Source organism: Protopterus annectens, chromosome 3.part0, assembly GCF_019279795.1.
Source record: "Protopterus annectens isolate FY-2018-M chromosome 3.part0, PAN1.0, whole genome shotgun sequence".
Lineage (NCBI taxonomy): Eukaryota > Metazoa > Chordata > Ceratodontiformes > Protopteridae > Protopterus > Protopterus annectens.
In genome coordinates, this window is record NC_056731.1 from 194,444,933 (window position 1) to 194,469,906 (window position 24,974).

The window sequence follows — 24,974 nt, forward strand, 5'->3', positions numbered from 1 at the left end:
ATCTATTATTCTGTGGCATTAAATTGTGTTTTTATCCTGAGCAGTATCCAGCATCGTTATTTTTGTTCATTTGGCTTGGAGTATTTTACGACAGCTGGGTTTTAGCTAGCAACGACCTTTCTTTTGTTGTATTCCTGATTTTCTTTGAGGTCTTTTTTGCTATGCATGCTCAAGGGAGTGAAACTGTCTTGATTGCAGAGACGGAAATTGAAGGAGAGAGCGTTTCACGAGGAGGATGGAATGTGAAGCGTTTTATAACCTCGGAAAATCCTTTGCTTAACTTAGGTTTTAATGCTAGACAAGGGGTGAACCATCATCCGAACATCCCTATGGCAGTGGACAAAACCTTTGAGGACAATTTGAGAGACTTTAACTATAAAGTTCTGAGATTACAGCGGCTGCAATGGCAAACTTTCCACTTGGAAGCTTGCCTTGATTATGGCATAGTACCGCGTGGGATGCGCGTACTATGTATGCCAAGTCAAGGGGATAGATATCCCGAGCTTCTTGCCAGATGGCAGGCTATAAATATTAAGACTAGTTACCTGTATATGGACTTACTGAATGATTTCTTCTCTAAAGAAATCGCTGAACTTAAAAATGATGTTCTATCTTTACAACATAAGCTTGAGAATGATTACTCTGAGGTCTGGTGTAAAAAGAAACTGGAGGAGATGTATAACACTTTTAGTGATAATGATGCTAAACTCAGAACACAAAAAATGGGGAAACTTCGTAGAGATTACGAAGATTTCTCCAATGGTAACATCTTTGTGTGGCAGAAACCAAGAGCTTCAACCATGGCGGAAGTCGTAAAAGGTATGAGTAGGATTGGTGAACAGCAAAAGCAGAGGAGTGGCCAAATGCAACGTCGGAACACGGCTAGTGAGGTAATGGCGTCTACAAGCAATATTGTGATCACGAAATCCGTTCCTAAGGAGCCGCTTAGTGAGCGGAATCTCGCTTTGTCTGTAAATAATGACAATGACCTGGCTTCCACTGCAGTAATAGACACTGCGAACACTATCTTGAATGAAGCCATTCTGACCAATGACATTAATACTGAACCAGGAGTGGTTTTTGAACAAGCTTTGATTAGCTCTGTTGATTTAACGGCTAACATCGGTGAACAAGCGTCAACTGGCTCCGCTGATTTAACGGCTAATAGCGGTTTACAGACTGGGGCACGGCCTAAAATTAGATCATCACATAATAATTTTTTGGAAATGTTGCCGGTGCAAGTCAAGAAGAAGGGCCCGTGGAAACGGTCGCTCAGCGACGACCGGGACTTTCAGAAAAAAAGACGGACACTAGAGTGACTGCTTGTAAGCATGATAATATTGTTTTTAATTTATCTTCACGTTGTTTAAATGAAAGTGAACTTGCGGTTCTTAATAAGGGATTAACATTTGTCCCGAGTAAGCAATGCTCTTATCAAGATGTTGTTTTGGATATTATGTCATTCTGTCGTAATTTGATGTTGAGTAAGCAGTTTGGAACTAATACTTATATACAGTCCAATTTGAGGAAGCCTAGCAGTTTCATACCGGCACTAACACCAGCCTTACAATTGTTTGTTAACAAATGTGACCTTGATTTGGTAGAGTTCTTCCAGCAGAGTGATAGGGATAGGTATTATAATCTGACTGCTGAACAAAGACAAGCTTTGACTAATTTAGGTAAATATACTGATATTGTTATTAAAAAAGCAGATAAGGGAGGGTCCGTGGTTGTATTAGATACTGAATGGTATATAAATAAATTGAATGATATGTTATCGGATGGACATACTTATATTAAGATTAATCCGATAGACGTAAGAAGAACCATTGATAGGGTTCACAGTAGATTACGGTGGCTTAATGACAATTTGATGATTACACCGCAATTGTTAGAATTTTTGTTTATTGAAAGGCCTCTAACTCCGGTTTTTAAAGCCCTCCCCAAAGTTCATAAAAGCTTGTCAGACCCACCCCTTAGACCGATAGTTTCGGGTAGGGGGTGGGTTACTGAGAACATATCTATCTGGCTGGAAGTAACGCTTAGACCCTTTGTGGATGAAATGGTTCACGTTTTGAAGGATACAGGGCATTACCTTAGTTTATTTGGTAATATTAGTAAGGAGGATTTGACAGGTGACTACCTGATGGTCACTCTTGATGTAAATAATCTTTTTACTGTAATCAACAATGAGTATGGAATCTCTGCAGTAAAGGCGCTCTTAAATGCAATAGGGCTAACAAACATAAATATAGATTTAATATTGGAGTTACTAGGTTTAGTACTGGAAAACAACGTTTTCTTGGGGGCAGATTGCGCTTATAGGCAGGCACAGGGGATAGCCATGGGTACCCCCTGTGCCAATACCTATGCAAATCTTGTCCTCTCTCATTGGGAGAAGACACATGTGTTTAGTGACCATTTATGGAAGGAACATCTGTTTCTGTACCTGCGCTTTGTAGATGATGTTTTTGTTTTGTGGAAGGGGGATTGTGATGAATTGAATAATTTCATTGACTATCTTCACTCCACTACCACCTTCTTCAGATTTAGTGTAAAGACATCGAAGGTAAATATTGATTTTTTAGATGTCTGTTTGACACAAAATAAAGATGGTTTTTCATCAAGTTTGCATAGGAAAGAGTGTTGGAGGAACACTCTGTTGTCCTATGATAGTATGCATCCTAGGCACACCTTCACTAATGTGGTACAAGGCCATTTGGGTAGGGTGTCTAGGATTGTAAAAGATCAAGCTCAATATGAAGTGGAGGTTGGTTACTTAGGTGAATGTTTTTCTAACAGAGGCTATGATGAGAGGATGGTGGGAGATATAGTTAAGAAGACCAAACCACTTAGATGCAATAGGTTTAGACCGTGGTTGGATTGTAGACACAGTGCAAAACAAAAACCACTAGATAATACTCATAGATTAGACAGACATAAAGTAGCGCTTACATATGGCAGTGATGTTAAAGGGATTAGCAACATTATACGTAGTAATTGGAACATTATAGTCAGTGACGAAGGCTTAAGAGAAATGGTGGGGCTATATCCAAAATTGGTCTATAAAAGAAATAGAAACTTAAAGGATATACTTTGTAAGGAGGTTCGTATTTCTAATGATGTTAGACCAAAGGGGACAGGAGGAACAGTACCCTGTGGCTGCTGTAAGGCCTGTGGTAGTATTAAGAAAGGGATTGAGTTTAAACATCCCAATAGTGGTAAGGTTTTTCTGTTTAAGGGTAAGGCTAGCTGCAGGACTACAGATGTTGTGTATATAGCTGAATGTTGTTTATGCACAAGTTTCTACGTTGGGAAGACCAACCAGATGTTAAAAACAAGAATTTTCCAGCATTTATCTAACATAAGGAACAAGGATGAACATAATGCCTTGTATAGGCATGTTAAGGAACATCCCACACATAAGTTTACTTTTAGGGTCATTGTTAATCTAAAGCTGACCAATAGGGGGGGGTGACATTAAGTTAAACACGGAACTAGCTGAATCCCAGTGGATTCTTGAGCTAACAGCACACAGGGATCCAGGTTTAAATGACGTCGTCCCCCTTAAACCAACACTGTGCAAAAGGCGGGTTTTTTACTGAATATTGATTGGTTAGTGAGTGTTTTAAAAGGAATTTTAAAATGTACTGTTTTTATCTGATGAAGGGCAACCGCCCGAAAGCGCTTATACTGTATCTATTATTCTGTGGCATTAAATTGTGTTTTTATCCTGAGCAGTATCCAGCATCGTTATTTTTGTTCATTTGGCTTGGAGTATTTTACGACAGCTGGGTTTTAGCTAGCAATGACCTTTCTTTTGTTGTACTTCCATTATTAAACCATAATCATAACCTCTTTCTAAGAACATTTCCACCATATTATCCTCTTCTCTTTTTAGATCTTCCATATCAGTGCATATTCTTTTTAATCTAGTAAATTGACTACTCAGTATCCCTTTAAAAGTATGTCGCGGATGCATACTATCATATTTCAAAATTGCATTCCTCCAACATTTCTTCTTATATAAAGTGGATACTAGCCTCCCATTCCTAATATTTAAACTAACATCCAAAAAGTTCACTGATGAAAATGAAGTTTCAACAGAAAACCTAAGAAAAGTAGTCGTAGATTCTAAATATGTTTTAAAAGTGAAGAATTCTTCTAATGTACCATCCCACACGATTAAAATGTCATCCACAAAACGCCTATAGACTAAAACTTTTTTAAACAAGATATGCTCGAAGACAGTTCAATTCCCAATTATATACAACTAAATTTGCATACGTGTTTGCACAGGGGGTTCCCATGGCAACACCACAGGTTTGTAGGTATAGATCACCCCCAAATGCAAACACGTTGTTACTGAGAACCAATTCCAGTAACTGACATACTAGAATGGTGGTATTCCCACTCATTGTGGGAGTACGTTGTAACAAATCACGTATTGCTTCAATCCCTTCTTCGTTGGGAATTGAGGTAAAAAGACTCTGTACGTCCATAGTAATAAGCAGATGTTTGTCTTGTATAAAGGTAATGTCTAATAAATGTAGATAATCTAGAAGCTGATATGTGTCTTTAAGTATAGTTGGAATGACGTCCACTAAAGGTCTTAAAGTTTTTTCCAAGTATACTGATACATTCTCAGTGACCCATCTAGCTCCAGAAACTATTGGGCGCATTGGTGGTGGTTTCACCTCTTTATGCATTTTTGGTAGCCCTTTAATGATAGGGACTACAGGAGAACCTATACAGAAAAAATCATATAGGCTATAAGGTATTTGGCAGCACATAAGCATGTCATAAAGATCTTCATTAACAGTTTTGATTATTTGATTCAACTTAACTTGATTAATTAACAAATAAGTAGCATCAGCATTGAGCATATCATTCATCAAAACATTGTAGTCAATCGTATCAAATATGGCTAAGCCTCCCCCTTTGTCTACTGGCCTGAAAGTCAAGGAGTGATCTGAACAAAAATTATTTAGTGACCTTATAGTATCACTGGACATGTTAAAATAAGCACATTTCTTTTTTCCATTATAAAAGTATTGATATAAATCAAGTTCACATAATTTAATAAAAGAATCTACATGAGGCGGCATAGCTGGTATAAAAGAACTTTTCTTTTTGTAAGAGAGAACAGAAATGTCTGGAGTTAAATTCTTCGCTTTAGAAAAGTGCAATTTTAAAGTAACTGAGCGGGCAAACATGCGTAAATCAATCAGAAGGTCAGACAATTTACTCCCTCGTGAGGGAATAAAAGACAAACCATTATTCAACAGTACAATGTCATGAGCATTTAAAACATACCTAGACATATTAAAATAAAGTGTTCTTATTGTTTCTGTCTTCTCGGTTGGTACGCATTCATTTCGCCGAATAACTTTCTTTTCCTGGTTTCCCAGCTGTTTCTTCTTCCTTTCGTAAAGGATGGTTTCCTTATTGGCAGGGGTAAAAAAGGTACATTGCCCTCTGGTCGTCGTTTACTAATGGCTCCCAAATCATGCTGCAGAGGTCTAGCTGCCTTGTTTGTTTCTTGATTAGGGAGCGGATTAGAAACAAGGACAGCATTCATCGCAGAAGGAAAAGTTTCCGGTGGTGTGGTAAATGATTCATGAGAAATGTCTTTACGTAAACCAGACGGAGGCTCAGACGCCGCTGAACCAGCAGGGGTGGTTGATGTAAGCGTACGGTCTAGCGGCGCTGAATTCAAAATGGGTGGCTCCTTCAGTGGAAAATTGTCAGATCTCCTCGGCCAGACAAATACACAGCTAGTAGAAAAGTCTTTAAAGTCACGTTGAAGCTTTTTAAGCTTAATTTGCTGAAGCTTCACAGCGTAGGTGTTAACTTGAGAGTACATATTGTCCAATTTCCGTGAACAAAAGGAATCAGAGAAATTATTTCTCAGCTCATTATTTAGATCATTGACTTTAGACACTAGCTCCTTCTCTAATGGCTCAAAATAGTCAATAAGGAGCTGCATATATTTATGACTAGTTTCTATGTTTATGTCTTGCCATTTCTTAAGCAACATAGGGTGCGTGTCACCATAGGTAGGCATAACAAGTACACGCATCCCCCGTGGAATCAGTCTATAATGTAGGCACGCTTCCAAGTGTTTGCGTTGCCATATCATCCGCTGTAACTTGTACAAATCATTCTCAAGCACTTTTATATTCGAGTTGAAAAGTTCTAAGTTATCAATATTGACTTCCATGTCGCTCGGAACTGGAACATTCAAATCCAGAGCCAATAAAGGATTTGACTTACATGAGGTGATTGCAGTCCATTGTTGTTCATTAGTGAGTCTCCTCGGTTCTGGAGTGTAATCCAGTTCAACTTCTAGGTCAGCCATAGCGTGTGCTGTCGAGATCCCAAAAACAGCAGAGCAAATATAAAAAACAAGAACGGATCTCTACCAGCTAAGGAGTCTGAGGTTAAAACAAGGAGTCAAATGTAGAACAAAAACCTCTGACTCTCCACGTGCAAGAAATAATTTATTCAGGCATAAAAGAACAAACAGTGAGCGCTTTCGCGTATGCTGTGATACGCTTCTTCAGACAATACTACATGAAAACAGGCTGCATATTTATAGGGAGGCACATCTCAATGCTTAAAGTTAATTAATCAATTAAACTAATAATTCAATTAAAAGCATCCTTAACTTTTAGAAGGAGGTTTTTTGAAAACCTCAAAACAGCTGACAGCTAGGGCTGAAGTACTGGATGCCCTATATTATAGCAAGTCATACAAATACAAATAATCAAACACTTTAAAGTTATCTAATTCATTCTTAAGGACACATAATTTCTTCTAAACATAATACTGTGAAGCATTGCTTGAACGCTAAAATAGCGTTATGTATATTATAATATGCTTTCATCTCATCATACAAGTCTCTCTTAGGATGACTTGCATCGCGTGGAAATCACTTATTAAGGTGTATTACATATATTAAATGAATTTATAAAAATATGTTTGATATAAAAAATCATGAAATTCAATATTCATCATTTAAAAATTGCTGATAAAACCGCATAAACATAAACTCAATTAAATGTATGCAGCAATATATATATATATATATATAAACCAACATCATACTTGAGTTAATTAAAAAGTATGTAAACAAATAAACATCAACTATAATACTTAATAAATACAATAAACAAATAAATAAATATTATAAATATATCAATTCTCTAAAAACACATTTGAGTTGAAAGTGAAAATGGTGGAAGTAATATGTTAAATATAGTACTGTATAGACTTGAGTAGGAGAATAAATATGGGTAAAAAACCTTATAATTCATAACCCATAGGAGTCATCCACTCGATATGAAAAGAAAAGTTGTAAAAGAATTGCACTAAGAGGCAAAACACTTTCAAACCGATTCTTTCATTGGATTTGTGTACAAGTTACAAGGAAGAAAGTGATAAGGTAGTTTTAAACGAAAATTTGGGAGAGCTTTCCCAATACCCATTTCTACTAATATTTATGTCATTAAGGAAATTATTGAAAACAACTGTAAGTTTTTTCTTGGCAACACTGATTTATCTAGAAGTATTGGTAAGAGAATGTATTTTACTTATAAAAAGAATTGTACTATTAAATCATTATAGAAGTCCAACAGAAATATACAAGACAATGTGTCTTCTTATGGGACATACAAATTTAACAACTGTAAATATAGAGATTTATAAGCAACTTAACCAATTTGTATATAGAAGGTGTTAAAAAGGTGATTTGGGCTAATAAGTTTGATTGTGATTTTAAGGGTGTAGTTTATATAGCAGTGTGAAACGTATATATTATGTGGGAAAAAATCAGTGTCTTAAAAGAATAAATGTGTATTTCACATCTATTAAAAAGAAATATTTAAGTAATTCATTAGCAAAACATTCCTCAATTTGTAAGGATTTAATAAAATAGTTTTTTGTATTCGATTACATCAACATGAACGAGCTACTTCCTTTGCTGTTTTAATACAGTATGCAGACAACTCCATGCTAATATGTGCAGCCCACACCCTACAAGAACTACAGGAGAAAACACAAAAATAATTTGCAGCAGTGGAAGCATGGCTTACCAACACACAAGTCATACTTAACCCAAATAAAACCAAGCTAATAATCTTCTAACCTACTAAAAGCACTGACCTCCCATCCAACTTTCCCATAATTGCTGCAAATAACACAATAATAGAACCCACTACACAGACCAGACTCCTGGGTGCCATCATTAATCGCAATGTGAGATTTGACCAACACATAAACTATTAAAAAGTACACAAACAATTGAGTACTCTATATAAAAACAAACATTTCCTGACCAGCAGTATCAAAGTAGCCATTGCAAGAACTCACCTACTTTCAACACTTCTCTATGCCTCAACAATGCTCACAAACCTCAGAAAATCTGATCTAAGTAAACTAGTAACATGCTGTAACAAAATAGCTAAATTTGCCACGGACTCCCCATACAGAGCACACCACTATCTACTACTAAGAAAGTTATCTTGTATTGAATTCCCACATCTTCTCTGTAACCAGTTGACGATGGCACATAAATTACTTAACCAACCAAGCAAAACAGATATCTTACAAAACCTACCACAGCCTTACTTTAACCCTGGAATAATTATTTCACCAACAAATCCTTAGCAAAAGTTACCAATTCTGCAAGCACCCCACGTAATGCCCTGTTCTCTAATTATATAGCCAAAATATGGAACTACCTACTGCTAGAACTTCGAAAACTAACTAACATCACCCACTTTAAAAAAAATGCTCAAAGACCATCTAACAAACAAATGGCTTTGTTTACGTAATACTCAAAGGTAAAACACACTTCTCCCTTTTGACTTTCACTATCCATAATTATTTCACTTCCTTTCTATTACTCTAACACCCTTAAGAATCTATTGATCATGTCTGTAATCAGTCTACAATCACTCTAACTACTGTTCTAATTCAAATATGAATGCAGCATCCCCTATATCAACACATTTTTCTAGTCTCTACATGTTCTCCACCCTTAATTTCTTAGTATTGTCTACCTTATACTAATTCTAGCTGTACTTTTGAACCTTCTGCTTGACATAATTATATAATTCTCCTCATCCCTGCTTATTACTAACTTCTGTTTTTACCACTTATAACTACCTCCTTTTTCTACTCGTATCCTATGAAACAAACTGGATGATTTACTATTATGTCTGTTTGTATCCTACTCAAAATTGTTACACACCTAATTTGCCTCTATGCTTGTATTCACTAGAAAAGTTTAGTTTTCTCCTTTAAATGTTATTATAAGACTTTTATTACTTATAGACCAACTTGTCTTGTAAAAATGTTCATATGTAAATTTTGTTGTATGTGTTGGAGCTTTTCTCCCCGAGCCACTGCTGAAAATGGGCTCACACCCAGTCGGACTTTCCCAGTAAATAAATGTAAAATAAGTACATAAATAAATTGTAAGGAAACAGAATGGCAGATTAGATTAGCAGCAGATAAGAAACCGGGTCTCAATGAAAATATTAACATCAAATGTGTTTTAATGGTACAAAGGTTGTGAGATTGTATTTAGATTTTGTTTTTAATAGAGTTTTTAGGTTAGTTATAATCTGTAACTCTTGCACATTAATTTATTGATACAGTAATAGTTTTGTTAAGTAATTTACATTATGATTAATATTCTGAACTAAGATGAATTTGGTTTTGACATTGTGAGATATTAACATTTCTGTATATAAATGTAATATGATTGTGAAGGGGAATTTTTCTGAGGAAGTTCTAATATTAAAAGCGTTAAATTCATTGCTGTCTTGGTTGATGTACACTTACAGTGTTTGTTTCTTATTTTTGCATTTGATTCCATTGGTTTGGTCTTGTATACAATTTAATTGATTTCTCATATTGGGTTAAAGCAAAAGCAGTTTGGAGGGATCCCTGTCAGTCAATTATTGTTATCAAATATATCCAGTCTCTGTAAAGTTATAAGCATAGATTATGAAAATATCCATCTGTTCTTGTTTTTTTCTTGCATATACAGTTATGGAAGCCCTGTAAATACTAGAACATGACTAAACCGCTACTACATTCGTGACTGTAGGGCACTATATTCCATACTTGTATCCACAGCCTCCATATTCACCAGCCAACTCAACGCACAATACTATCCCTTTCTGCCATGCAGATGAAACCATTTTTCATGTCCTGTGTCCAGCCATGACCACTTAGTGAATTAGCCCCATGTTATCAAATTAATTGAATCATCGTAGCTAAGGCCTTCTAAATGCTGACCATATTTCTAATAATACTTCAGATATTCCTTCTGAATAAAATTACATGTTCTGCATTCCTTAACCATCCCAGACTCATAATATTGGAATTATAGTTTTGGAAACCTAACTTTTCAGCAGTATTTTCCACTTCTGTTGTTACCACTTTGGAAGACAGGAAAGTTCGTCTTGAGACATAATTATGCAAATAATAACACAGACAATTAACTAGAAATTGGTAGTCTAATGGTTCAAAGAACATTTTTGGCAAATTTGGATATTACATGAGATCCAAAATGTAAACTCATAGTGAAAATATTAAATCCAAAAGATATTGTGGTCTAATAGATATTCTTCGGTTTACCTTCATAATGTTGCGGATGGTTTGTGTGACAAACAATTGAGCGAAAGCACACCTGCATAAATCCATAATGTCGCTTCACAGATGTTTGAATGGCTGCATTGCGAATGCAATTTGCCATTCAAATGAACATCTTTTCGACATCCGGATTCCACTAAGTGAGTTTCAACATAGTGCCATGAACTCATTCTGATATTTGCTCATATCGTTCGATGTTATGCATGATCGCACAAACCATCCGCGACATTATGAAGGTAAACCTATTCTTCACCTTGATTATTTATACATGCTGCAGGATGTCAGAGAGGTACTGTAAAAATAAATAAACAAAAGGTGGGGTACACCCACACCCATTTGAAAATATATTAGCTAGCAATATTAACTAACAAAGCATTTATGCAAAGAGTTTTTTTGTGTCAATTGTATAGTCCCTAGTCCAAAGTATTAAAAAAAAAAATCTCACCATCTGAATGTAACTTGCAGTCATCTACATGCTGTAGAAGCCAGATAATGGCTGACATGTGGTAGCAACTCTAAACATTTGTTTCCTTTATATTGCAAACTGTCCAGGTTTACAAGATTGATTGTGACAATCGAGAAAAAAATGCCTTTAGCATACTCTGCAAAATCAGTTTGTACTCAAGTTTCTTCCAACTATGCTGCTTTATTACTTCTCTAAACTGTTATCTTTCAGAAGTGCACTCTGAAAAATGATCCACATATAGAAATTCCTATGTACACTTTTTCCCCACTAGTAAAATTTGCTGTAGGGTTTGCTCGTCCTCTTTTTCTTTTTAACACCTTTATCAGCTTCACACACACTGAGCAATGACATGGACACATGCAGGTTTAGACGACATCCCTCCTGCTTAAACAAGACATACATTGTGCTTTTGCTGTAGTGCCCAAGTCCCCAAAGACTACCCCCCCCCAAAAAAAGGCCAACATGTTTCTCTTTGCAAACACCAAAAAATTCAATCCTTTCTCGCTCTCTCTCTGTCTGACAGTCTAATTTCTTATGGATTATATTGTGCTTTGTTCTCTAAAGGTTTGTAACTCGTGTTCAGTATAAATCGTGTTTCAGATTTGTGGGTCATTTCTTGATTGCATGATATACTCCTTACAAATAAGTTCACAGTTCTGAGCTTTTCCTTCTAATTGCCTCATATAAATTGGTCACCTATTCAAATGTATTACAATAACTCATGCAAAATAACATTCAGAATTTATTCTATTTATTTATTTCAGTTTGTTTACTGTGATAGTACACTGATCAGTATAGACCATTTGGAGGTATAGCCCGAGTGAAGAGACTCACAAAAAAGAAAATGCAGCAAATTCACAAACAGAGTAATTACAGAAGGTAGATAATCTCATAGACAATTGATACATTATGTAAATAATAGAGTAGAAAATCAGACATGAATTAGTTTTAGTACTAAATATGAGGGAAGCTGCAGCTGAGAACAGAGGATCGAAGTTGAAGTGATGCAGTATTATTCTATCTTTAGACTGTTTTCAAAACCGTTCTTTTCCTATCCATAACCAAGGCCAATGCTATGTGGTCCTGCAATCTTGCTGGACTCGTAACCTTTTCTGAAGCCGGCTCACCTTCAGCCACTTTATGCCCCTTCGTTATTCATATCCAGTCTCCACACCACACTGAAGAGAAACAGTACATACATTTTCAGCTTTTAATCTGATGATCGCCACCAAATAAAAAGGTAACTGACTGAGCAAGTGAGAGGGATGTAGAAGTTTCCAAAGTACTGCAAGATGACTTCTGATAAGTAACTCTGTACATCTCTTATTAGTATAAAGGTCTCATCTATGCTTACCATCCTCTGTTTTACTCATGTACTTGTCTGGTGTGCAGTTTTTAGTGGTGTCAGTTTTATTGCTTAGTACAGAGGATAGTTGGAACAACTGCTAGGTGCTAATTTTAAATTGAAATATAGAAGATTTCACTCCATTTTCTTGGTTAAACAAGTTTTCCACAAACTTCTCCCTTACCCCAAATTTATTTAGGCACCCTGAAAATTAGGCAAAGTCCAAGATCCGCTTTTACAGACATTGTTATTGGCATACGTTTCTTCCATTCTTTGTTTACAATTCCTTTTTCTGTGGATGGCTGTTGTTTAACGTAAAGTCTTTTGAGTATTTTCTATGAATCTTCCTTTTATGAGACATAGTTGCTCCCCGTGGAATAGTTTTCCATTTCCTTCATCATGGGCCATCATCCTGGCAGACATCATTGTCTGCCTTGGAGCCCGTAACACCACTCAGCAGCTTTTAAGGGATGCTAGGGCTACCTGTCCATGGTGGTAAAACACAAAAGCTTCCCACAGTGACTACCCCCTGACCTATGAGGCTATGCTTCAGCAACCTGTTCCTTTAGCTCACACTTAATGGTCGGCACAATCCAGTGCTGCCACTAGATGTCTTACAATTCATTCCCCCTGGACAGGTGAGCCATAGTCTTTTTAACTCCCATTCGCCCTTCCCACTCCCTCCAGCTCCCATGTCCACTAATCAAAGACTAGTTAGGAGTGCAGTTAGGGCTTTATCTATCTGGACCATGAGAGGAGTGCTATAGATAGGAATTATAAAGTATGTAAATTAATTTAAACAATTTAACTATGTTTTTAAAGTATCCCTACCTTTCTACTGCAGAATCTCTGCAGTTCTGTAGGTTAGACGTACATAAAATGCATTCACTTAACTTGTTGTAAGTGAAAGGTTTAAACACAGTAAGTATAGACTTTTAAGGGCATGAGATAAAATGATCTTGACTGTGGCTATGTAAGCAGCTATGTTTGGTGTGGTATCTGTAACTCTGTTGATAAAATTGGTCAGCAGGGAAGATGAGTTTGAACTTTTAAAGAGAAATGTCTTCAGAATCTGAGAATGAGTGAATGTTGGAAGGTGGAATTTAGTTACATCCTGCTTCTCTCCTTGTGTTGCTTCTAAATCAGAAAGATTGGAGTACAGCAGATTTACTCCATTGATCTTTAATAGAAGATGATAGCACAGTGTGTTAAAGGTTTTTATGATTAAACAAATAAATAAATAATACAGCTGGGTGATTTTGGCCCTACGGTCAGGTTGTCTTAATATTGCAGCAGCATTCGTTTTATAATTCTGATGGCGTGATTATTTATTGATAACATAATTATTTGTAATGCTGATTTATTTTTGTGTGATCATTGTGGATCTCCGAAGAGAGGCCATAACAAAGAAGCAGACATTAACCAATGATACTACAAAGAACCTGGTTCAGTATAATGAAATGTAATGAGGCACTAAAATAACATATTACAATAATTCATAGAATGCTAGTGAAATATTTTATAAATGTGGTATATCGCTTAAAATGTCTAAAAGTGAAGGACTTAAAGCACTCTCATGACAAGTTTTAAGAGGTAATTTACATCACAAAGCAGTGAGAATCAAAATAAGATGAGTGCAGAACAAGCCCCGGATAAAGTTAGTTGCTTGTTTACTCTTGGAACTTCATGTAAACAAACGTCTAGGCTATAAGGATGTGTTTCTTCATGCATGTGTTCATTTTTTAGCTGCATTGGACATAAAAATTAGTCTATAAACACAAACATGTTCTTTACAGCAGAGGAACTCCCTTATCACGTTCTTTAGTCCTGTATTGTATTTTGTTCATTTTTCTGGCAGCAGGCCATGACCTGTGCACTACATGCCACAGATTTGAAATAGAAACATATTCAAAAATAGCAGAACATTTGAAAGCTTAGTCAGACAGGGTTTAAGTGTAGCTACATTCTAATCATAATGACAGTGTGATGTAATTATACCCTTATGATTTCAGACCACTGCAGTTATAGCAGATTTAAAACTTCACTTATTGCCAGTAGGGTAATGACAGCTTGCATCCACGCAGCATAATGATGATACTGATTGAGGAAAAGGAATTCCTAGGGGGGGTGCAATTCCTAGGGAGGGTGCTGTACACAATATGAGGGTCTCTGCGCTTGTAGTCGAATCCATGTTTTCAGATCATGAGGTTTCTCTTTGATATTAAAATCCTTTTTATAGTTTTGTTATGTTAGTGAAAAACAACAGTTGGGAGAAGATGGGCATTGGAGCAGACTCCCAGTTTCTGGTGCCATTGCACTTTCTAACCTATCCTTTGTCATTTCCACTTCGTTTTACGCCCCTTGCCTGATTCAGCTGCAGTTTATTCTTTCCTCCCCATTGCTGTGTCTCCTCAAAATCGTAATAGCTCACTGTTTTCTTCAGATGATCATTGTGTGTGCTGAATAATGTAAAATCTTTCAGACTTTATTAGTAATTCCTTTTGATGTATATTTGTTATGGTTGGTGATCTACTTGTAATTATTTGCATTTCCATCTTTTTTGTGACATAATTTTTCATTTGCCAGTTTTACTGTGATTTTTCTTTACACAGTTCACCAAGCATATGTTTAGGGAATGGCTTTCCTGCTTAAATACATGACTAGATGAGAAAGTGATGTGGAGTGAGCTGCTTTAGAACTCCATGCTAGATGATTGCTTGTTAACATTTTATTAGTAAACATGTCTGTATCAATACTACATACACTAATTTAGTCACAACGAAGGGTACTCTGTGTATAATAGTGGATGTTTAATGAGTCTAATGTTGTATTACCTTGTGATGTAGTCATGAATGACAGAGTTGGACACTTTCACCATTATCTTAGTTGTGTAGCAGCCCATGGGCCTCCACCTCTGGAGGTTAAATGTATTACACTTGGCTGGGTCTGTCTTGTAGTTTTTACTGAATGGTTTGTCTGAGTGACCTTTTTAGTTTCATTTTTTTATTTATGTTAACATGCACATATGTGTGTGTGTGTGTGTGTGTGTGTGTGTGTGTGTGTGTGTGTGTGTGTGTGTGTGCATTATTTAATACTATAGAGTCAGTCCCACACTGTATTTTACTGTAAACATGTCATAAGTCTAAGCCAGTTCATTGGCATAGAGGAATAAAACCCTAGCAACCAGAGTTCAGGTACTGATTTGGGCAGAGCTGGCAGGTATGGGAGGGGAGGTGGGTGTGCCCATCCTTGCTGGTGGGACTTGCTAGGGAGGATCTCTCCTTGTGCACTGGTGGAGGCTGGGACCTGTGGAATGGTCAAGGAGACATGGTTAAACCCCAGTGCAGATGTTTAACTGCAGGCCACAGCTCTTAGAATACATAGCCTAATTTGGTACAGCACCACTGTGGATGGCAAGGCTTTGGGGAAAAAGCATTAGTACTCTGATCAGCATACGTGATGATGCTGATTTTTAGCTCCACTCAATACACTAAGTGCCCTTGGCCGCAGCTGAAGGATAATACCAGTGGGCTTCAGGAAATTCCCAGTCAACTTCCCTTTGCAGTGGTGTTACTGGAAGAGGACAGAGCTGAGGGAGGGAGAAGATCAGCCAATGGTCAGGATGAGGAGCAAGGGAGGGAGGACAAATAGGAGAAAAAAATCGCAAGTGTTGCGTACATTTAGGCTTAATAAAGCAATTTTATCTCATAAATATATGAGAGTCACTGTTCATCTTGCTTCTTCACCATATCCTCTTTAGCATTATCCACACTTGGAAAGGCATTGTGTTTTCTGGTGGTGAATCTGGTGTGTCGTGTTTGTCTGCTGCAGAATGATTCTTGGGAAGGAATCTTTATTGTCTAGTCCTCCATTGTATTCACCTACCTAAAGTTGTATCTGATTTCCACTGCCAGATTTCTTGCTGGAAAATGCATAATTTTCCTCTGACAGCAAACAGAGCACTTGTTTGGGCTGCATTGTAAACAGTATCTTTACTTAGCTTGGCTTTGCTTGTATGTTTCCTTTATGAATTTTGGATTGGGTAGTAAGCTGTTCTTTTGTATTTGGCAAAATGGCATGTACTGTTCTGCATAACAGGTGTTGATTGATGACCAGAACATTGGAAGTGGCTGTGTGTACAGACAGAGTGAGAAAGTTTTTTTTTGTCTTCCCAAGCAGTAGCTTAGCAGTTTTTTATTCACTTTTTGCCTGTAATGGACTTGTGACATGCAGGAAATTCCATATGGGTGAAAAGTGTTTGGGAATGTGGTGCCATGCTCAATTATCCAATACGTTTTTATGGAGTAGCATGTGTGACAAACATAGCTTTTATCTTTGACATGGCTGCAGATGTAGCAGTGGTATTCTAATACTTCAGGTGTGGAAAAACTGATATAGCAGTCAACAGCAAGGTATTTTTCATTGCTCCACATAACTTGATCACAAGTCAGTATTTTGATGCTGAATTTCTGAAAGAGCATATGAACTCATGAGATCTTAGATTCAACGTTTTTCTCTCAGTACAAGTGAAAAATTTAGCAACTGCATATTTGGTTAGTTTATGCATATACTGCCAGTGAAGAATGTATGCTTCTTAGAATGTTATTTTCTGTGAGCGACCTGCATGGATATATACTGAACCATTTTACTAAACAGAGAAGGTTAAGCATGTAGCTCTGTGCATTATTCCAACAAACAAACAAACAAACTAGTAACCAAGTGAAAGTAGTTTAAAATGCACACTCCCGGATGACAGCCAACACCAGCAGAATAAAAACAAAGTTTATTCCAAATATAATAACAGATTAAGCACTTTCGTCCTGTTGTAATCAGGACTTCTTCAGAATGAATTGCTTAGAAACAGCATTTAAATACTCACATATCAAACTTAATTAAGTTATTAAATTAATAAGCTTAATTTGTTATCATATAATAGAGACCTCAACCTTATTACCACAAACAGCAGAACAAGCTGCAGGGACTGGTTCATAACCCAGAGACTGCTCATGCTATGGAATAGACCTCCCATACATGTCGAGCAGAGCACCTCACTGGCCCTCTTCAAGAGAAGTCTTGATGAGTGGATGGGAAATGGACAGTTCACCCCAGGGATCACTCCAGTGGCTTTACTCAATAGAGGCTCTGGGAACTAAGGTCGGGTGGCACGATACCAGGGTAATTCTATGGGCAAGGCTTGTAAAGACTCCAGGGCCATTAGCCTAGTACACACCTATGAACCTATATTTGGAATCCACAAGCAAATACTCCACCACTGGTAAAATGTTAGACACTCTGTGATCATCTCACATGTTTAACTTACTGTATTTATAAAACAACATTTAACCTTTCTAAGTTTAACACAGAAATGTTCATTAATATACTATCATCTATTAACTGGAACTTCTAAAATCCTCTCCTTAGACGATGCTGTAAATGGAATTCAGTACCATTTTTTTTCTAAATATTCTAAGTAGCTTTGCACCTCCTAGAAGGAAGAGGTTGAAAACAAATAATGCAATTTGGCTATCCACAAAGAGTGGAATGCTAATGGATAATAGAGAAAAACCATGGAAAGAATGTCAAAAATATAAAATGCTTCAATATTTTGGAAACTTCAGAATGCTTCGCAATTATACTAAAAACCAAATACATGAAGACAAAACACTCTACTATAATAACTTTCAGAATAATACTTAACAGAACCACAAACAGTTTTGGAGATCCAGTAAAGAAATCTTACATTCTGGCCAAAAATTCACCCAAACCCCTGTATCGATAACTCAACACTAGAAACTGCAATACAGTTCAGCTCTTATTTTATACCTAGTATAGCATCTCTAATCAAAGATTCTTCAACATCTAACCCCACCCCTGCCCAAGAGCCACATGTTACCACATCTTCTTTGAACTTCAGACCTGTGCTCCCTGTGACGACCCACCACTGGACCAGTAATCAAGGAGCCTCAATCCTCACCACTGCCACCAGTGGGGGACGTACACTGGCAGGTTAACAGGTGCACACACAGTATTTGCAGATGCAGCTCTTTGCATCAAATGCAGTTTCTCCTAAGAACACAGAGACCACAGTCAGTCCGGGGCTGGTTTTTCCCTCTTTCCTCCAGATCCCCAGTAAGACTCCCCACTGGCACAGATATAGAGTTGAGATCTCAGCTGAGTCACCAAGCCAAGACCTGTAGCACCCTCTCTGTATAACCAGTGCTTCGTGTCCCTGCCCAAGTAGCTGACACACACACACACACACACACACACACACACACACACACACACACACACACACCCCTGGGAGAGACTGGCACAGGTTTACTAGCTATGCCTCCTACTGCCCAGACTATAAGTTTATCACTGCCACCAGTCGTTCCTTATCAGCAACTTTAGGGCCCTTAACAAAGGGTGTCCAATCTTACTGTGTAATATTAATACTAATACAAATGGTAGTTTGACCAAGAACAAGGCTATTAGGAGTGGCCCACACAATGTCACCAAATAAATATGCAAGTACTCTCAAAACTTAAATATCTCTACACAAATCAGCCACAATGAAAGGTTTAAATATATTTAATAATAAATAATAAAAGAACAAGACAATACTAAATATATTTTCACAGTGACATCAGAGTTCAAAACCACAGGAAATATTTAAAGCAACATTGCAGGACATTTTCAAATAAAAAAAGAAAAATATCTAAACCAAGCGTCACTATATTCCTGACTGAATCTAGGAGAATTATACTGTAATATTAGAACTTACTAATAGAGCAAGGGAAATGTGGTGAGTGGATGCTTTAGTTGTCAGTTCCAAGATAGAAAGCAGAATGCTCTGTGTCACTAAGAGACTTCTCAAAATAATATCTAAAATATTACTTGTGGGATAGTTTGCACAATGGCATTGTTTCTTGTCATCTGACTTACAGTCCCCAGGACAAAAAAACAGTATTTATCATCTATCTGAAAAAATATACAGACAAGGGCTTCTCCTCAGATCTCTGGCAGACCCAGGAAGTCATAAAACAGTTGCATTTCTTCATGCTTTCAAGACTAGTAATTACTTCACCCTAAAGACCATAAGTAATTTCAGTTATTTTTCTGAAGTTGACCTCCTGTATTCCATTTTCCACTGTTGAAATATGTACATGTAAACAGTTACAGTAGTGCATGTACATTTCTGTTCTCTTCCAGTAGAGCACACTGTGGTTGCATTTTAAACGCAAGCATTTTACAAATACCTTTTCTACACTCACGTCTGTGCAAGCAGTTTGATATACACATGACATACAGTTCTAATATATTTGTAACACAAGCATCTTGTGTGAATCATTTCGATGTTCACCAATGCATATAATTATTTACAAAATTCAAGCTAGCTGGGCTGACAGCATCGTCTTTCTTCACACCCCTATCCTATATAAAACTGCTCTTAAACTTAAACTGTGCTTTTCTTCAGCTGATGACCTTCCAAGTCTAAAAATAGCAACCAATGGCATTGCCTATCCTGTCTCAATCCTTATAAATAGGTCAGTCAAGGAATCTCACAACACCCCCCTCCCCCTGGAAAAAGTCACACAATCCCTCTGCACAAAGAAGGAAATTCAGCAGACATTAGTAACTTTAGATCTATAGCAATCTTATCTCCACTCACCAAAATACTTGAAAAATGTATTCAAAAACAATTGTCAGACTATCTCCTGCAGGAAGAACTCCTATCCCCTACACAACAAGGCTTCCGTCCTTCCCGTAGTACTATCACTGCCATTCTAATCTATATAGATGCTGTCAATAAAGCTACAGCTAACAGCAAGCTAGTCTCTTCCTTATTTTTCCACACTTGTCTAAAGCCTTCGACACAGCTTGTCACTGCAAATTTCTTAGTCAGATGTCCTCACTAGGTGGCTCACAGCCCACCCTTCTGTGGTTCAAAAGCTACCTGTCAAATGGGTATCGATCAGTAAAATGGCACTCTGTGCGCTCTCCTTACCTCCCAATCACCACAGGTGTACCACAAGGCTCTATCCTTGGTCCCCTCCTCTTTAACATTTTCACCAACACCCTGTATACTGACACACAACAGGCCACCCTAGTACAATATCCACTGTCGTTTGCACATCTGATAACATGGGACACATCCAAAAATTACTCTGGAAGCTTTAACAGCCACTGAAACATAGCTTTGTAACTCACAACTCTTGCTCAACCCAAAAAAGACCAAGCTACTACTTTTTCTCTCCAAATCCTTCTCTCATGAAAAAGCAAAATTTAAAGTCCTGTCTCTTGATAATACAACCGTTGAAGTCACTTCTTATACTATTAGGGGTGATAGTGGATGATGATCTTGTATTCCACCTGCATATACCAAATTACATAAGAAAATCTCATCAAAAACCAGGGATGCTTCACAGAGCCGAAAACTATTCTCACCAGTGCAACTAAGACTAGACTTGCGACTACTTATCTCCTCCCCACTCTTCTTTATAGTGCTCCCATCCTTACTAACCTCCAGGCTTCACAAAAATTAAAACTTGAACAATGTTATAACAAAGTTGCTAAATTTGCAGCACATTCTCCTTTAAGAACCCACCATTGTATAGCACTGAAAAGTCTCAACTGGCTAGAACTGCAACATCAAGTAACATACACAACTTCTTACCACCTATAAAATTATTCAGCATTCATCTGTCTGTCCAGCCCTGAAAGACATTCTTCAGAACTATGTTCCCAGGCGGTCATTCCGATAGTAACCAAACCCTCCTGTCTCTCTACAGCTGCTAAGGCTTGGAACTCATTACCTGTATCCATCAGGTCAGTACCCTCCCTCCCATTTTTTAAAACCACTTTGAAAGACTTCCTAGCTAAAATCTGTCTCTGTTCTTGCTCAACACCAGGATAAACTATAGCCCTAAATGTGAAAAACTACTTTTTCATTCCTTTTACCTCCTTACTCTCCTTTCTTCGCTTAACTTCATTACTGCTATCTAATTTTCTTCCCTGACTTTCTCTCTAAATATACCATGAGCCTGTTTTTCCCCTCACTTCATATTGCAGTTCCTATTTGTATTAGATTAAGTTACCTTAATTTATCTACAAACTGTCTAAAATTCCTCTAAATATTAAATGATTGATTAAGAAGAGATACAAGGTATGACCATGTTTTTATATTGTCTAATTTGTTACAATTGTTTTAACTGCAGATGTTTTCATTTTTGAAGATTCTAAAATATGTTTTCATACTCAGCTGCAGAGCTCAATTTTTAAAATATGCAAACTTGATTTCAATTAAGTAGAAAGAGAATTTTTTTAACTTGGTTCTGTCCATAAAATGCAGCTTGTTACATTGTGCTTTAATCACAGTAGTATGGAGATGGAGGGCGGTGCATGTATGTGGTCCTGTATGATAGGAGGGGGTGTGCGTGGTTGTGTGCGATAGTAAAGTGTTTCTCTTTATGACATTATTTACTGATGAACTTCCAGCTACAAAGGAAAATTTCACTATCATGATCCTTTCCTGTGTTTTCCCCTGGGATTATCAAAATACCCAAATAGAATTCCTGTCCACAGATGTTCTTCTATAACATTCAAGACCACAAATGCTTCATTTCTGTAGCTAACACTTTGTAAGATTGCCTAGTTTTCATTATAATTCTGGGAGAAGGCAGAAACTGTTACAGGACTGTACAGATAAAACCATCTGATTAACCTCTTTAGTTTACCTTTATATCGTCGATTACATATGATCAACCTACCACTTCGTCGACACGTTTTCCGCAAATTCGAATTTGCAATACGTCTTAAATATCGAATTAATGTTGAATTTCGATGTTTCCGACCTCCCAACACCTCCACACCAGTGCTACCATGGGACAAAAAGGTGTGAGATTTAGCCATTTGCATATATGGTTTTCGGCATTTGGGACGTTCGCATTTCAGAGTTTTGGGAAGCGTGGTCGATCATGTTGAGATCGCCATTTTAAAGGTAAACCTAACCAGACAGTACTCCTGGCCTAAGTCTGAAAAAGGTCTGTGCGGATCAGTACTGTACCCAGGTTAACAAAATAAAATAAATACATGAATGCAATAAACATTGTGCCCGCACTGACTTTCTGCTCTTTTGTCTGCAGATGCCACATTTCTTCAAAGAGAAAGCACACAATTGAGTACCTGTTAATTCTGTTAGCATCAACAACAATGTCACTCCAGTACTTGATCTATGTATATAGTGAATTATTTCCACCTATTCAGATCTGTTATTCCATTGCAGCATGCTTTGTGAGTAAATACAAACTTCAGAAAAGACTTGACTAGATTAATCAATGAAGTCTTGATTGATAAACCAAAAAAAATAAATAACTTGAGCAATCAAAACTATTTTTCAGTGTGAAAAAGCAGTTTCAATGTACTTCAAGTTCAAACATAGGTTTATAGGTAAGTACTAAGTTAGCTGAGACCCATTTTAAGCCTAGCCAGTTTTCCTCTTCAAGGGTGAAAATCAAGCCCTGTAAATTGCATTTCAGGTAAATACCTTAACCATTATGGAAACCCCCAACATGAGGCTTGAACCCATGACTATGAGATTCGATCTCATGGGCTACTGACTTACTATATCTAAATATGGCCCCTACACACACACACACGCGCACACACACACACACACACACACGCGCGCACACACACACACACACACACACTCACGCACCCATCACACTCCTCTGCAACTTTAAATATACTAATTTCACAATTGTGCTTTTGTTTCTGTAATGAGCATGTGTCAGGATAGAACCTCAAGAAGGCTTGCCTAACTCCATCCAGATTATAGCAGACAGTCCATTACATACTTAGGAGATCTGATTTCAGATCCCTGCAAAAAAACTGGAGAACCATGAAATAATGCTGTATTGTGCATTAAGTCATGGGATTGTTACACTCTGATAGCAGCAGTCTCCATATAGCAAAACAATTGAATGAAATCTTTGTGTTAAGTAATAGCCTTTGATACAGATGTAGCTTTGGTTGTAATGCTGTTTTTCAGGAGCTGCTCTCAAAATGTGAACATTTAAAGTTGCTGTTTAGCTAGGAGAGATAGATGTAGAGATACCACAAAACTCTTCTCAATAGTGTATCTCCTCCTCCAACAGGTTCATTGTTCAGTCTTATCTGTGATATTACTGCCAGACTCCCAGAATGATACGACTCTTATTCCTTCCTTGACAGTAAATAGTAGGTGGAATGGCACTTCAAAGCTTTTAAGAGAAGTTTTGAAGTAGGCAAGGACCATTGACCAGTCAGATTGTTAGTAGCCAGTGTATTGTATCTGATCTGTCACACAGAAAATTAGTGCAGGTCACCAATATCTGACAGACCACTTCTTCCTCACAAACTTCAAAATCCCGTAAACTGTCACAAACTTTAGTGGCGGTAAAGATAAATCACAACTCAAAAAGCAAACCAGTATTCCCACAACTGAAATGTATTACTAAATTTGTAGATGTGACGATTGGGGAGAGATGGGCGAAGGCTTCATGTCCATTGTTTTAAGGCTAAAGTTTATGACCTGAATTTAGATGTGGAATGTGTTTTATTGCTCTGGTTTCTGCTAGCATATACATGTGAAATGTCTTGTATTGTAAGTTTCTGAGGAGGTATTAGATTGCTAAATAATGCAGTTTGTGGCCTGAAAAAGCAGTTTCAATGTACTTCAAGTTCAAACATAGGTTTATAGGTAAGTACTAAGTTAGCTGAGACCCATTTTAAGCCTAACCAGATGTTCTTCATCTCACATTGCTGCAGTCCTTACATATGGGTAGTCCGCTGTCCTCGGTCGGCCCGAATACCAAAGTATAAGGCTGACGTCGGTCAAGGCGCTTAAAACTGACATCAGGACGTCAGGGTACAAAAGCGCATGACCAACGTCATATCCTTAGTCTTTTTTGCCGCATGGTCCGATGCAGAAGCAGCGTTGCAAGTGCCGTTCGGCGTTCTGAAATTTTTCGAGTTCGGAGTTTCAGACCGAATCAAAGTTGGCTAAGTACCCGTTGGGAATATTTTGGTTTTTCTTGCCTCAGTGTTTTACGGATGTCAGAAAAAGTGAATAACTGTATTTCTTGTGGGAAACAGATACCGCATAGGGATTATCATTCTTTGTGTATTCCTTGTTTGGGGCCTGAGCACGACGTTGTTGGGTGTCGCTTTTGTGCTAGGTTCAATAAGCACTATTAGCGAAGGTTAGATTGTGCTAGGCTGGTCTTGAGGCGGTGCAATTATAATATGCCGTCGGATTCTCCGGCGCCCGCTTCTTCAAGAAGCGCAAAGACAAAGCAGTTAAACCCAGGCAAGAAGAGTCGTCCGTTCTGGACGTCGGTTCTTTAGAGGCGTCAGTGGAACCGGTGGTTCCGGAGGCTTCTCTGGAGTCCCAGGGGAGACTTTGATATTGCAGGATGTGGCCTCTCAGGAGGCAGGTCAGGCTGAAGGGCTTCCCAAGTTACTGTA

The 24,974-nt window shown here is 37.6% G+C and overlaps 1 protein-coding gene across 10 annotated transcripts in view; it reads left to right on the plus strand.

Moving 5' to 3' along the window:
* The window catches only part of DIP2C (disco interacting protein 2 homolog C), a 2,757,794-nt gene that overhangs the window by 811,938 nt on the left and 1,920,882 nt on the right, over positions 1–24,974 (plus strand). The gene's annotated exons all lie outside the window — the stretch shown is intronic.